The sequence below is a fragment of the Xiphophorus couchianus genome, chromosome 9, assembly GCF_001444195.1.
Source record: "Xiphophorus couchianus chromosome 9, X_couchianus-1.0, whole genome shotgun sequence".
Lineage (NCBI taxonomy): Eukaryota > Metazoa > Chordata > Actinopteri > Cyprinodontiformes > Poeciliidae > Xiphophorus > Xiphophorus couchianus.
In genome coordinates this window covers 5,110,166-5,125,811 of record NC_040236.1, presented here as the reverse complement: position 1 = coordinate 5,125,811, position 15,646 = coordinate 5,110,166, and positions in this window count along the sequence as shown.

Here is a 15,646-nt window from a genome sequence, read left to right as displayed (position 1 = left end):
CATTTTTACATAAGAACTAAATTTTATTTTCAAGGAGACACCTGACTCTGTCTAATATGGTTCCATTATCACTATTTGGGAGAACTAACTGTTTGTCTGAACGTCTCCTCATTTATGCACTGCTGTTTTATGCTCATTGCTCTCAGTGGTCTTTGGTGTTTTCAATTCTACCCCCTTGTCTCCTCACAATCAGCACCAGACACCACAATGCAAGAGCCTGTACCTTATGGTATAGCATCACTTTCACTTTCCCTCTGTTTCTTCTTCATTTTCCTCCTAAGGCTTTGAGAAGCTGACCATCACAATGTAAAGTCATTTTCTCCTTCCATTCCTCTGCTTCTTCCCACTTCTGGTGCCACCTCAGTTACATACAGTATTGCACTACAAGTAACTTTTGTTCCTCTTCTCTCTGGGGAATCCTGTTTTTGTTTTCTCCCAAAGAAATGCTTCCAGTTTTTATCATATATTCATGGTCAACCTTTGGAAATGTGCCGCATTTCAGGATTCAAAAGTACATTGGATGCTAGGGGAAAGTGGTGCACAAATTGTTTTGCACTGGAAAAATAAATTATTCTACTTTTAGTTTTAATAATAAATAATTAAAATAATAATCTCGTGGAACATATTGCTATGAGACATTCCTGGTAATTAAAATGAAGAATGTGAATCTAATTAACTTTCAATCTTTTTTAAACTTTTCCAATATTTAAGTCTTTATATTTTATGCTCTTTAAAAATAAATCCTAATACCTATTTTATACATTTTGTTCAGCACATATTTTGAGGTTATTCACGACTAAATTGCAATCCGTTTATTGCCGTATCTGGACCAAATAAATGAGAACTGACGGCTTCAAGACACAGACTGACCATGCAGGCAACATTTTAATACTGCAGTTACTCATGCAAATCACAGCAGATCATGGTGTAAAAATAGACCCAGAGAGGGATGTTAGTCTGTGCTTTCACCCACCATTGAAGTCAGTATTTTCAGTCAGAGGCTGCTCCATCTGCCACGTTGCGTGAATTCCAGCTGTGTGCGGCCTGAGACACCCCTTCACTTACTCTTCAGCAGGCGAGGTTCAGCTCCCACCATGAGCCATCTTGAAAGACAACATAAAGACAGCATAAAGCAAACATCACTCTGGCCAGTCAATCAGCCTTTTCTACCCTGTCCAATCAATTGAGTGCTTGCCTCAGAGAGGACTGAAAATAGAGATAGGCTAGCTTTGTGTGGCAACAGATGAGAGTGCACTTAACTACAGGAAGAAAATGGGCAGCATTTCCATCCATCGTCTCTGCAAATGTACATCAAGAGGGGTATATTCAGTTTTTGGTAACGTTTGATGAGTCCGGGGTGCTTTTAGACTCCATTCCCCTGGCCTACCTTTTATTTATTTCACCCTCCAGTTCAGCCCTGTGGAAATTACAACATAAAAGTCGCTACATGTTCAAATCACAAGTTGCATTTGGAAGTACTTATATTATCAGGTGAACTCAATAACGTGACAGCGGTGAAGTATGAAATTCTAATGACATGACAGTCTTAAGAAGGATTACTTTTTTACAAAATATAAATAACTTAAAATTATTTGTCTTTGGAACAAAAATGAAAAAAATAGAAAATTATTACAACTTCTGCAGAAATATGACATAATTACTACTACAGTTATACTAAAATGTTTTGAAATCAAGGCTAAAAAACCCGCCTGTTTAGAGTTCCCTTTGACGGGTAATAACTAGGTAATTGGTCATTAATAAATTTTATGTATATTTGATGATTACTACTTTTGATGATGGAATTTGACAACATGTAATGTTTATTGCTTGTTTCATAATTCTTACTATTTTGTGTTTTAGTATGTAATGTCCCTTGTTGGTTAAATGGGTTACAAAAAAGCTTAATTTTGATACATAGACTTCTACACAAATGTTGATTAGTGTCTCTTTGCCCAACAGAACATCAACAGTCAGCTGCTCAACAGGCATGCCCCTCGAAATTTGCCAACTGATACTGTAAAAATGATTTTGTTTAGTTTCCACAAAATTGCTGTCTGTGTTTTTCAGTACAAGAAGAAATTATTTCCAACCAGCCAAATATTTTTTTTAGGCATTGAATAGGTTTAGGAGCCTACTGTAAGCCAACTCATTGGCAATGTGCGACAACAGATCAGAGATCATTCTTTGCTTCAAATAGTCGAAGAAAATACTTGTCCAATACTTTATGAGGCATCTTGAAAACCGTGCTAAAGGTGTGATGGGATATGCAAGTGTTTTGAAAACGTTGGTATGTCTTAATACTGTTAAGCTGCACATATCTAACCCTGCCTGCTACACATTTATGTGAGGCATCTCCTGAGCAGAATATTTTGCAAGTCTTTTCCTTTTTGTGATTTTATTCTTCGTTGTGCTCCAGTGTTTAAGGTCCTTCCTTCTTCCTTTATTAGCCTGAAGCAGAAGTTCTTAGACAAAAATGGTTCTGGCTGAAGACGAAAAGCATGCAGAGCAGCATAAGGGTAATGGAGGGACTCGCACTTGCTGATGGTTCGCTGAACTCTGCTGAATGCGTTTGATTAGTAAAAGATGCAGAGCATGCATAGAAACACCAGTCCTTTAGGGAGATCTCAAATCAAACTTTTTCTTCTGAGTAGAAAAAAAACACTTTTCTATAAATTCTAAATAGTATTACTGTCACAGTGCAAAGTTACGGCTTGGCATTTTGTAAGTTCGCTGATGGCTGTCTGGAGGATTAGCCACATCAGTAAACTTTAATGCCAAACAGGTAAAGCCCTTCACAGCGTGAAATGGGATTGTAGCAGATAAAAACTGTGCAACACTCACTTCATAAGCAGTACAGTTTGTAGAAGTATTTCATTTGACACATTCTTGTGAGCAGCATTTAGAAACAACTGTAAGACTTTAGATTCCTGAATTATATTTATATTCTCTGGTTATGGAAGGGTAGAGTACATCTGCAACTGGAATAGTTGATGCTAAAATTGAGAATTTTAGTTCCTCCATAAACTCTTTGTCTTCATTCCTGACATTTGGATGTGTTTGCTGTTTTCTTTTTGTTGCAGTTTAATGCAAATCTTGTTGTGATGCTTTCACAAGCATACAAAGTCTTATTTAAATTCATTCACTAGGCCTGTTTCAGACATCTTTTTCTGGGTTCATTTATTTGTACTGAACTTTCTCATATCCATCACAGCTGAGTCTTAGGAAACCCGAAACCAGTTCTTCGATTCATTGACTATTTCATTTCAAACATCCAAACATAAACATGCCTTTATAACACACAATGTACATGGTCTCAGAAAATTAAAAGGATATTTAGACAAACTTGACCCAGTGCTATTTAGTGCCAGTGAAAACTAACTATATGTACAGCAAATTAGAAATTCACTCACAAAATACTTATAGAAACCAGGACAACTACATTATTTATGTGGAGAGAGATGTGTGGATATTTTCAGAGTCCCCTCTGATCAATTAAAGGAGTCACCTTCAAGACAATTTTAGACACTTAATGCTCTTAATCAATAGTAAGTGAAAAAATGGATGCAATAGAATTTCAGTGGACACACACCGGGTAGCTGTCTTCTTTTTCCCTTGGTTGTAATTGGGAGTCTGGACTAATTAAAGTAGAATTCCCAGGCAGCTGATGACAGCCGCTGCTGCTCTGATTCTCCTACTCAGATGTTCAATGAAGAGGAAGGGGTATTACAGCCATAAGGAATGGCACAAAGCTAGCTATTCACATATAATTGCTCACCCAGGGAGGATGCAGAGAAGCTGGTGGCCTGACAAATGCTGGAGGTGTCAGATCCTGTCAAAATGATGAAGCTCTCCAGTGCCCCCAGGCCCTGCACTGAGACCCCAGAGCTGCCCAAATGGGATGCCAATTTTAACTTTTTAAATCCAAAATTGATAAAATACAAGCCTGCTGTAACTTCAGAGTGAGGCTTAGTTTTCTTGTTCAGAGGCCCTTAACTGGGACTGGCCATAAGAAAGCTGCAGCTTTAATTCATATCGGCAATAAATCTGGGTCACTCTAGAAAAGTGTTTCTATTTGGGATGGTCACAGAATGTTAACAAGCATCACAGACTTTGTTTTGAGGGCTGTTTATTTCCCCTTAAATGTTCGTAAAGTTGTAAGAAAGAAGCATTTGTGGTTTGAGCATCAGAGTTGAATATATGGGTTGCTCCCCAGGAAAACCTCCCATCTGCTTTCTGCCAATGTTAGACAACTTTTGGTGGAGGGGAATGATGGTGGCAACTCCGTCAATGGACAAAGAAAGCTTGTCACCACTGGAGGCAATCTTAATGCAAAGAGATATTGACAGGATACTCTGCAACCGCAGCCAATCCCTTATGACCACTCTCTGTGACCAAACTCTGTCCTTCAAGATGAACAGAGTCTACAGAGAATAAAGCCAAAATTTGAAATGGCCTTCCTGCAATCCTGACCTCAGGCCCATTGATCACCTCTGGAATCAGCTTGAGTGTCCTGCTCATGCCAGACTGACCAGCACTACATTAGCTGACCTGGAAAAAAATGGTGCTTCCCAAAAGGCTCAAACCACAAATGCACTTTCCTTACAAATGTAGTAACATTTACAAGGATGTAAACAGAGGACAGTTTTTAGCAACAAGTGTTTTTACAAAAAAATACTTACTTTTTCATATATTTTTAGAAGATGTCTAATCAATTTATGAATAGTCATATATGACTGAACTGAATGTATATTAGTACATTAAGTCTTTGTGAACATTATAATTTTCTATAAAAGTGATAAAATATTATGTGTATTCATTTTGCAAAGGACGTTTGTGTTAAATATAACACTCTGTATTCATGTTTGTGGTGAATGTAGCTCTAGTGTAAAGTGCTTTGAATGGCCCATTTGATTAGAAAAGCAGTACATAAAATGACACCATTTACCACAAAAAAAATAAAATAAACAAAACTGCACTTTTCTTCCCAGCCAGCAGCCTCCTTTAGACAACTTCGCAAACTGATAGTCCTGCTGCTTTACACTGATTTAGTCTAAAAACACACTAATGGCTTATAGGCCAACTCTCATTTTTTGATCCCTGAATTTGTCACATTTCATTAAAATCATTACAGGACTGATTACTGTTGCAGGGTATGCTCCTTATCCAGAATTTGTGACATGCATGTCATCATAAAAAGAACCACTTCCCACAGGGAAGTTTAAAATTAGAAAACAGACAGGAAGATGGACCAACCAGGCCCTAAAATAACCTCTGATGACGTGGATTCACATTTGCTTTAAGAGTAAGCTGGCTCCACTTTCTCTGCAAGGAGAGAGAAACAGTGTTTTAGATTTTGAGTATTATTGGAGCTGTTTGATAAATAAAAACTGACCATGGGAGACACTCAAATAATGATACAAATTACTTTCTGTGAAAGAAAGTATCTGAATCCTTTTGAGCTACCTTGAAACTAACTTTGAAAGTGTTTATGTATTTTCCTTCACCCACACATGTTTTTCTCTATTCAAAGAGGAAAAAACTTGCAGTAAAGATGTGCAAATAAAACCAGATGTTGACATGCAGTGTATAAAAGGCATACAACATTTTATCTAAATCAAAAACATTTCTAAAATGCTACTAAGTTTACTGCTTAGATCGGATAAGATGGCATTCCATAGGGTTGGTTTTGGTCCATTCCTTCAGCCACAACTGGTGGACCTGAGTCAGGATTGGAAGTGAAATAACCCAGAAGAGTCCAAGCTTTAACCCTCTGGGTGGTCTTGAAATGTTGCATCAGTATTTCCCCACAGAGTTTGTGCGTCAGTATGAAATCTGTTTAAATGTTCCAGTCTTTTCAGCAGTAAAACTTCACTGCCCAATAGCAACGTACTACATAATAGGGATTGTTTTGCAAATTTATTATTTTTCTCTAAATGTGAAAAAGGTAATCCAGGTGGGAGTTTAAATTTAATGTAATCAGAGCACAAAAAAAGTCTCCAGAAATCAGGGTCTTTTTTATTTTGGTCAATTTGTAAAGTTTAATCTGGCTTTTGCTCTAGTGAATCCTTCCTCTCTGAGTGGCCTTTCAGCTTGTGTAAGTGTTGAACTTATTGTACTCTGGATAGTGACACACACTTTTGCCACTCTTATCCAGCATCTTCACAAGGTCTTTTGTACTTTAACTCTGGACTTATAAGCACATTTCACACCAAGACATGTCAATTTTTGAGACACAGAACACTTCTGAATCAAGTACAGTAACTACGGCTGACACTGTGTGCGTAATTGTTTTAGGAGACCAACATGGAACTTTTGGATGTCTTGAAATTGTACCCCATGCTTTTTTGACATCTTACATGATTTATTTAGACTTTACCTTGATGTAAGTAAAGACGGTAAAGTATCAAAATACATCTGTGTGCCTTCGACATACTCAAACATTGTACAGGAATCAGAAGCTTAAAAAGCCAAAATAGTTTAATCTCATTTAACATCAGAAAGTAAGTAACACTATGTGAATGTGTCTTTTTATAACTACTATGTAAATATCTGGTTTCTGCTGTATATATCAAAACAAACATCTCTATAGGTAAAAGCATAAATGCATGCCAGAGTCTTTGGAGTTGTTTCAAGTTATTTAACAGCTGAATGCTGGCCTGTTTAACTCTTGCCCATGTCAACATGAGGAGATGCCAATGGCTTAGTCCGTCCTGACATGATTAAAGAAAAGTCCTGACAGAGAAACATCTGTTTGGCCCGGAGCCCTATCACCCACATGAGGCCAAAATAAGGATTCTCACAAGATCAACATCTGGGATTTAAAATTAGAAATTCTCGTCCTTCTCCTCCCTGCATCTTTCTCTCAGCTACTTCTTTTTCTAACATCTGGTCTCTTTTTTCCCTCTCGCTTTCCTTTTTTCAGCGTGCATGTTTAACTTTTCACACTTGATGAGTCTTCCTTTTCTTTCATTAAGGCTGCCTTTCATTAGGGTGTTTAATCAACTTTGGATGTTATAGTTCATCACAGAAAAATTGATAATAGCAATAGCTCACAGTAATAATCACCATGTTTGCAGGGCCATTAGAGGTTTATGCTGGTACCAGAAACGACAAAATGGAATCTGTGTGTTACTCAGAGGAGCGAACATCATTTAAAGATGGGACCCAATTGAAGGGGGAATGAAATGCAATTATATTAAATTAGGAGCCTCTCTATGCATCAAGCTCCCACTCCACCAAAATAAAATAATAATACTCCTCTGAGATTAATGTTAGGATGATTTAAAGTGCTGCATGATTGATAGGATCATTAGCTAAGCTTTCAGATGGAAGCACACATGTGGAGAGACTTTAGTACTGCAGAGATTAAAAATGACATAGGTTGTAGGATGAGATAACAGGCGAGGAGTATTAATAAAAACAAATGTTAAAAAAGGTTTGATGTTGTAGTAAAAAGTCATTTAGATGTGAATAAATTGCTATAAAAAGCTTTTACTGAGGGCTGCCTATGTTGGAAATTAAATTAAGCAAAGCCGAAGCCTAAAAGCATCTGTATTCTGCATTGGTTCACTGAAAGCCTTTTAACATCTAGCTCTATGAAGGATCATATTATATTACATGGGTCTCTGCTGCTGTGATATCACCTAAATTTGATAGTAATTATTCTAACAGCCCATGCATGGTGCAGTAGTGAGACCCCAGTCACCCCACCAGCAGCACCCAGCTGTCTGAGTCTGTACATGCAAAGTGATAACTTGACAGAGACTTTAACTGTAGTTAACAAGAGGAGAAGAGGGAAACTTCTCCTCTTAAAGCTATCTCCCAAGGAGGCTTTTCTTGCAGTCCAAGGTCAGAGCCATAAAATGACCTGTGCTGTTCATCAATCTGAATAAAGCAATTTTCTCTCCTTTGTTTTCCCTTTTTTTTTAGTCTATTTAGAGATAGTCATCTCTAAATTGTAAGAATAGAATTACACCATAATCATTAATGCCAGGAAAGTTAAGCATATACTTTACATTATTCATGGATGTTTGAGAAATGCTTGAATCTCCCATGGCAGCCATTCAGGAGTGTCTCAGCGCCTGCTCTTGCACCACTAATTCACCCAAAGCTCTACTTTGGAGTTTCAATCTCCAGCAAAGCTCCTGCTCCACTCTGCTCCATCAGACTAGCAGCAGCAGTTAGCAAAGATCTGGTGGAACTGCACGTCAGCTGAGCTTTTCATACAAACGATAAGCCTCCTAAGAAAGGTTGCAAAGTGACATCAGTAAACGGCATGGAGAAGCATTGTTGTGATGGTCAGATGACGGGAGCTTGTTGAAGGTTAAGAGGTTCGTAAAGAGACTGAGGTCAACTTCAAGAGGTCAGATACAAAAATACAAAATCCAATTTCTTCTAAGTTGATTTGATATATCCAGCCTTTTCATAACAACTGAAGGAAACTAAATTATTTGATTGAAGTATAAATCAGCACCTTGCCTAGAAAATACATAATACTGCTACAGTGGCTGGAGATTTTTTTAAATATTAGTCTCTTTGTTCATGCTTGAACGATAAACCTCCTCCAATCATTAGGTGGAAGCAGTGTTCAAGCAGCCGTATGTTCAACCCAGTAGAGGAAGTAGCCTACACAGTCAGACACAGCGAGTACAGAGCTGACAAAGGAGGAGGAGAGATGAAGTTTAACAGTGAAAAGAAAAACAATGAAGGTGACAGTTAACATGACAGAAAATAACTGAGGACCACTGCTGTATAGTAACACATTTTGGCAGCCAGATTTACAAAAAACTTGCTCTTCCATTTCTACTATTAGTGTTTTATTTATCTTTTTGGTGTCAAATTTGGATTCCATCAGATGGTAGCTGTAGATCCGTTAAGATCTGTCAGTTGAGAGGTTGGACCTTTCAGCAACAGGATCATTTGTCCAACACATTCTGAAGATACTTGACTGGATTGAGATGTGGACTATGTGCATTTACATTGCTTATAACCAAATGTTGCAACAAAATAGGCTTTGAAATGACACATTTTATTTTTCAGTTCAAACCCCTGAACCTGTTAGCTAAAAGCTACAAGCACATTTTAAAACTCATCCAGCGGTTTAAAAAAAAGACTTCTTTATGAGTCTTTATGCTTAACTGTCTGTTGTAAATCCAATGTTTATTTTTGCTTGGCACTTCCCCTGCAAAGTATTTTTTTTTCACTTTTAAGTACCAAGAGGTGCAGTATAGACTTAAAAAGTCAGGATACAGTGGGTCATAAAGTGTTGCTGCAAAACAATCCAGTGATTATTCATGTCTCAAAATCAGTGTAATTAAACATTTTGCACACAGTAAAGAGAGAGAAATTAGCAAATAGATTAGGTGACGTGTTATACAGTTTAGCACATCACCACTTCAGTTTTAATCATGGGATACGTTGCATAATGTATCTTTGATGGATAGATTATATCTGCTCCAATCCTTCCTGTTTTTGCTGCTGTTAATAGACGTGTCTTGCAAAGCAGATTCGAGGCCAGCGTGGCAGACTGAGCTTCTGGCTTTAGGCGAGGCAAATATTCCAGATTAGGATCAGCACTCGTATGCCCGTTAAGAATGATTGCGTTCAGGAAAGGCGCTTTGGTTTATTGAACACGGGGATTTATCTGATCTTCTCAGGCAGCTCAGATCGTTTAATACTGCCTGCCTTTCCCCCAAATGAATTCCTGTGATTAGACAAGGAGAAGGCAGCCTATAAACACCAATAAATAGAAAAGGGAAGAATCAGGTTTGTATAAGTCAAAAATGTTACTGTGTCATGCTTAAAAAAAAAAAAACACTTTTACTGCGTAATCATCAGGCTGTGCTGTACTGATCTACTGCAACTCTATCGTATCTTAACAAGACACTGGAAGACAACATGACGAAAGTCATAGAAATATATTTTAAGATATGAATCTTTTATTCATGCCTCCCTTACTCCAAACACACCATAATCAAAACATCTCTCTTCTGATGTGAGTAGATGATACAGCATGCTTTAAAAAAACATCACACTGTGCTAAACATTTGCACATGACAGCCCTTGATCCCGATACCATCTGCCTCTCTAAACCCAGAGCTCTACATTGTTACTGGACAGTACAAGCTTTTTAATAAAGTATCTGTCTAATGAGGATTCAAACAGCTCTCTGCGCCCTTTAATCCGATTTTCAAGGCCATTAGTCCAATCTCTGATCTGCTGAACCAGCCTTCTAACAGAGTGCTCTGCTTTAAATGAGCACATGGTGCATAACTCTCCTTTATTGTTGGTTCGTGTTGAATCGTGGTTTGTTTTTACAGGATGAACATTAAAAGATTGACTATTGAAAGACCCTGAAAATTCACATTTCTGCTTGCCAAATGAACTTCCGATATGAACATTTTCACCTCTGTTTACTCCAAAGAGGTGAAGCCAAATCCAGATTTGCTGTTGCTCATTCAAAAATATTGACCTTTTTTTAAAAATATTTATCTTCCACTGCTTTCTATAAATAGGGATAGATATATAAAAAAAGAAAAACAAAACTGTTGTTCCTAACAACTGACAGCATTGTGAGCATCTGTGCCTGCTTGTGTTGACTGAAAGACAACAGGAGCCTGTGGGAAAGGCACACCACAGCCTGATTAAATTACAATTACATTCCTTGGCAAACATTTTTAGACTGGGTACTTTCAGGCATAATGATTTGCTGAGGTAGTCAGACCCATATCATATGAAGCCAAGTTTGTTTTATTGAAAGAGCCACATTTGCTGTTTTTGCCTGTTGGGGCTATGCAAGACTTAATCCTGCATTGTATTAAGAGAAGGCACACACTCACTGGCCTCTAAAAACAGTTGCTTCTTCCCTTTGCATTGTCTCAACATTCCTTTACATCTTAATGTGTAATTTTGCCATTCTCATTGCAGAAGATGAATGGTCAAAAATATCAATGAAAACAGTTATTACTAAAAGCTTCTCATTTTTATATTGTCCAGCCAGAAAAAAAAAAAATCAAACTCAACATATTAAAAATGAGACTTAGTTTAGTGAATGACAAAACTGGTAAAGTACTTTCTTAAAGAATTGGGTCTTCTTTGTGTCAATAGTTTTTTTGTTTTGTTTTGTTTTGTTTTTTTGGAGTAAACAAAAATCACATGTGGGGTACCACAAGGTTCCATCTTTGGGCCCCTCTTATTTAACATCTACATACTCCAGCTATCGCAATTAAAACAAGTAAGATTAGTTATCATAACTTTGCAGATAATACACAGCTCTACAATTACAATGCTTGTTTTGGATGTACTTATAAGTATGATTTATGGTATTCTTGATTGTAAGGTGATACATCTTAGATGATTATCCTGGAAATGAAAGGTGACTAAGAATCCACTGAGCAGATACATGGAACAAATCAATGCATGCATGTGCCACAATTTTCTTCAGTTAAATAGAAACAAAATGTAAGTAATTACTTTTGGACCTAAAGAGGAACAATCAAGACTCAGTTCACATCTCCAGCTATTAAAACTAGAAAATAATGATCAGGTCAGAACCTTCAGAAACCAATAGAGAGGCTTACAGACTGTGTATTATCACCTGAAGAGCATTTCCAGGAATAAAGTACTAATGTTTACAAACTCATCCATGCTTTTATCTTTAGTCGAATTGATTACTGCAACAGTGTTTTCACAATTCTGCTTAAAAAATCAGAGTGGCAGCTGATCTAGAAAGCTGATACTTATGTTCTCACTAAAACCAGAAAAAAAAAACATCATTTCTGAAGTGTCTATAGCTCAGAGAATAGACTTGAAATTAAATTTGTTACTTTATAAATCACTAAATGACTTAGCACCAAATTGCATTAAAAGCTTGTTGTCATGACATCCTTCTATACTCAGGTTTTCTAATTTAAGTCTATTCTGCATATCCAGAATCAGAACCAAACATGGAGAAGCAGCATTCAGTTTTCATGCTCCTCTAGTGTGTAATAAACTTCCAGAAAACTGCAAAGCTGCTGAAACACATAGTTCCTTTAAATCGAGACTGAAAGTCCATTGGTTTAGAGCTGCTTTTGATTAATAACAACTGGAACATCATAAGCATGTTTTATGTTCCTTCTGTTCTAGACTACCATCATAATGTATAAGCTAAAATCAATTTAGTTAAAACTCAGAACATACATTAATTGATTATTAGAAGCTAGTTGTTGTTCCTCATGCATAACAAGACAAGATACAATTTGATTTTTTTCAGAGAAGAAGGAAGCTTGTGTGTGCAGATTCACCAGCACTTCACAGCAGGATGAGTTTTATAAGATGATCCTGTTCAGGGAAAAGGCCAAGTGGGGCACAGAGAGAGATGACCCTGAAAATATGTTTTAAAACAGAACATGTTTTGGAGATTATCTTGTCTCGATTAGAAAGAAAAAGAATAAAGAGATCGTAGCCAAGTTTAAGATGAGAGATGAGAACAGAAATATGGTAAAGTGAACTATGATGGGAATTCAAATAATACCAAGCGTTCCTGTGCCCCTAATAAGATAATCTTCAGTGTGTCTCCATGGTTATTATAAGACAGATTTAAAGGTGAGCGGTTTGCGTGTGAGGCATCCATAATACGCCTGAGAGCAATCTCATTGTCTTGCTTGGCTAGCGTGAATGCTGAGCTAACAACAGGGCTATAATCTATCACCACAGAGATTGCACTTGTTCCACCATTGTTTTACAAGCTGCTGAGGACCAGGGCAGATAAGCGTTATCCTACTCTCACTTCCTCTATGAGCCTTTGAAATCCATCAGTCAATAAGATGGGAATGGTGTGGAATAGACTCACGTGTCATTTTAGCAGCTAATGTTGCTCATAGGTTCAATGCAAAGCCATCTCAAAGACGGCTGACATTCTCTGTTTCCCTTTTCCTCAGGAATTATTTTCATGCTTTGAAGTGGAAAGTAATGCAACATTTTAAGAGATATAGAAAATGTGACTTGCAATAATACTTTCAAGGCTAAAGTTTTCACTTGATCTAAAAAAAAGTAGAATTGCAATTTTATTGTCTGGTAAGACAGTGAGATTGTTCTCATGTTTTCAGTTCATCTGAACTAAAAAAAATGAGAGCAGTTAACCTGAAAAAAGGCATTAAAATATATACAGCTCTGGAAAAAATTAAGGGACCACTGCACTGAACCCCATTGTTTGGTGGAATAACATCATAGAATAGCATAATTTTTATTCCACCAAAAATGTATTTCTGAACTCTTCCTGAGTTAAAACATAAGTATTGTTGTTTTCTTTGCACTATTTGAGGTCTGAAAGCATTGCATCTTTTTTGTTATTTTGACCATTTCTAATTTTCTGCAAATAAATGCAAAATCTTTGCTTGGAATTTCAGAGACATATTGTCAGTAGTTCATAGAATAAAAGAACAATGTTCAGTTTACTCAAACCTATAAAAAGTGAAATCAGAGTAACCGATCATTTTAGGTAGTCTCTTACTCTTTTCCAGAGCTGTATCAGTTTGTGAATATCTTGTGTTTAGAGGGTATAAGTTGAATTAGAAAGTGAAAGAAATAAGAGCAATTAATATGAATGATAAATGTAATGCAGTGCTGAAATCACCTAATTCAGATGATCAGTTATTCAACTATTGTACACTGTTTAAGACATCTGAATTTGTATCATGTTAAATGAAAGAAAAAAATGCAATTTTGTGAATGTGTAAGCAAGAGATCAGAATTTTCATATTTTATATATGCATTATTTTACTTACTGTGATTTCCCTCTACCTTGCATCCTGCCAGATCCTTATTTTGGCAGGAAGTTAACAGATGAGACACAAATTAAAAGCTCTCTGTTTCAAGGATGAAGCACACTATGGGAGCGACAGTTTGACAGCTGTTGTCTGCCATTTTCAAGCAGTGGACACAAGGCTGATGGAAACAGGAGTTCACAGGTGGAGGCTGACAATCCAACAATGTAAAAAAAAAAACCTGATGGAGAAAAGTGGGGAAGAGCAGTTGTGTGTAAGTCTGACACAGGGTTAAAAAAAATGGCCATTGGTCTCCAAGATGTGGGCGTTGTTTCTAAAGAAGCAACTTCCAGAACCTGAACTCAGTGTGCTACGTCTTAAAAGGACAGCTCAGTTGTCAACATTTTCCTTTCAATGTCTGCTTAGAGGCATGAAATAAATTCCTTATGCTCTGCAAAGAAGCTAAAAGCTAGCCACTTGAAAGTGTTGTGTTGTATTATGAATGTCTCTTGGAAGTACTTTAGTTTTCCAAAGTGCAGAGGTTGAGTGTGATTTCCGAAGTGATTTTTGAATAGAACAGAAAAGCCTTTATTGTTCTTGAAAGGGGAAATTCAAGATTTTATTTGCAATTTGCATATGAAAACATGGTCTGCAAACAATTGAGGGCTCAGTATTATAAGTGTAAATAATTTGAATTACTACCTCAGTAATTTTCTAATTTTTATTCAGAAAAAAAAATCTGGTTTCTGAGCTCTTAAATTTGCAGTAACAAATGACACCGGGGAGATTTAAGAGGCCAGAAATGATTAGCATTTCTCTCATAACACTGTCAAGTAATAACTCTCAAAATACAATCCATATGAAAAGTCCTTTAAGTTTTAGATTGTAGGACCTCTCACATCCATTTATAAGGATTTTAATGTTTAATATCCCGAGAAATACTGCAGTTTAATTTCTAGGTTGAGCCTTTTTGGCTATGTTTTAAAGAGTGCAATGCAGGGTGAGTTTGGGTTAAATTACGTTGATATCAACTGACATTTGAGAACTGCTGGTGAAATCAAGTAGACAGGGTAAAAGTCAAAGAATGAATGTCAAGTAAAAAGAGCTGCTGGTCAGACCTAAGGCTTTAAATTGATTGTGTTAGGAAGCAGCCGTGGGGAAAAAAATGAAACCTCCAGCTTATTAGGCTCATCAAAGCATAACACATTACAGCCATGTCTTTGCTTTTCATTTTTTAATGGTAATGACTTTGGACTGCTCAGTGATTGATTATGAAATCATATTCTGTATACAATTTCTAATTGAAATAAGGTTGACCTTTTTGTTTTAAAAATATATTTTCATAAATGTATAAAACTACTTGCAAAATAAAATAAATGAACACCAGTCAACACACACAAATATGTTGCCAGGTGGCTGACAGGTGACCAGTAAAAGTTAAAAATGATCAATAACTTCATCCTAACTACCTTTTGTGGCATCAGGAGATACTTGTGAACTTATAAGATAAACATGTATTGACAGTAGATGAATAGATCAATATTTATTAGTTATTCTGTATCTTATTTTACAACTAACCTTGTGTGAAAGCACCCTAAGTGTAAGAGACATTCAATGCCTGCTCTGATGTTACTCTCTGACAAATGTTTGCTAGTGTCATAACTTAGGGATGAAATTTAACACAAAACAATATAGTTGACCTAGCATCAGTATTAATAGAAGTTAGGTCTTGAAGAAAACAATATTTCTGGTAATTTTTGTTTAGAAAAAAGATTTGCTGCTGTCATAATTGGCTGTACTACTGAGTCAATTATGACAGGAGCAAATCTTTTTTCTAAGGTATGTCAATGATCGATGAATATCATACAAACCCTGCTGGCCATAATTGTTAATCTGACTCT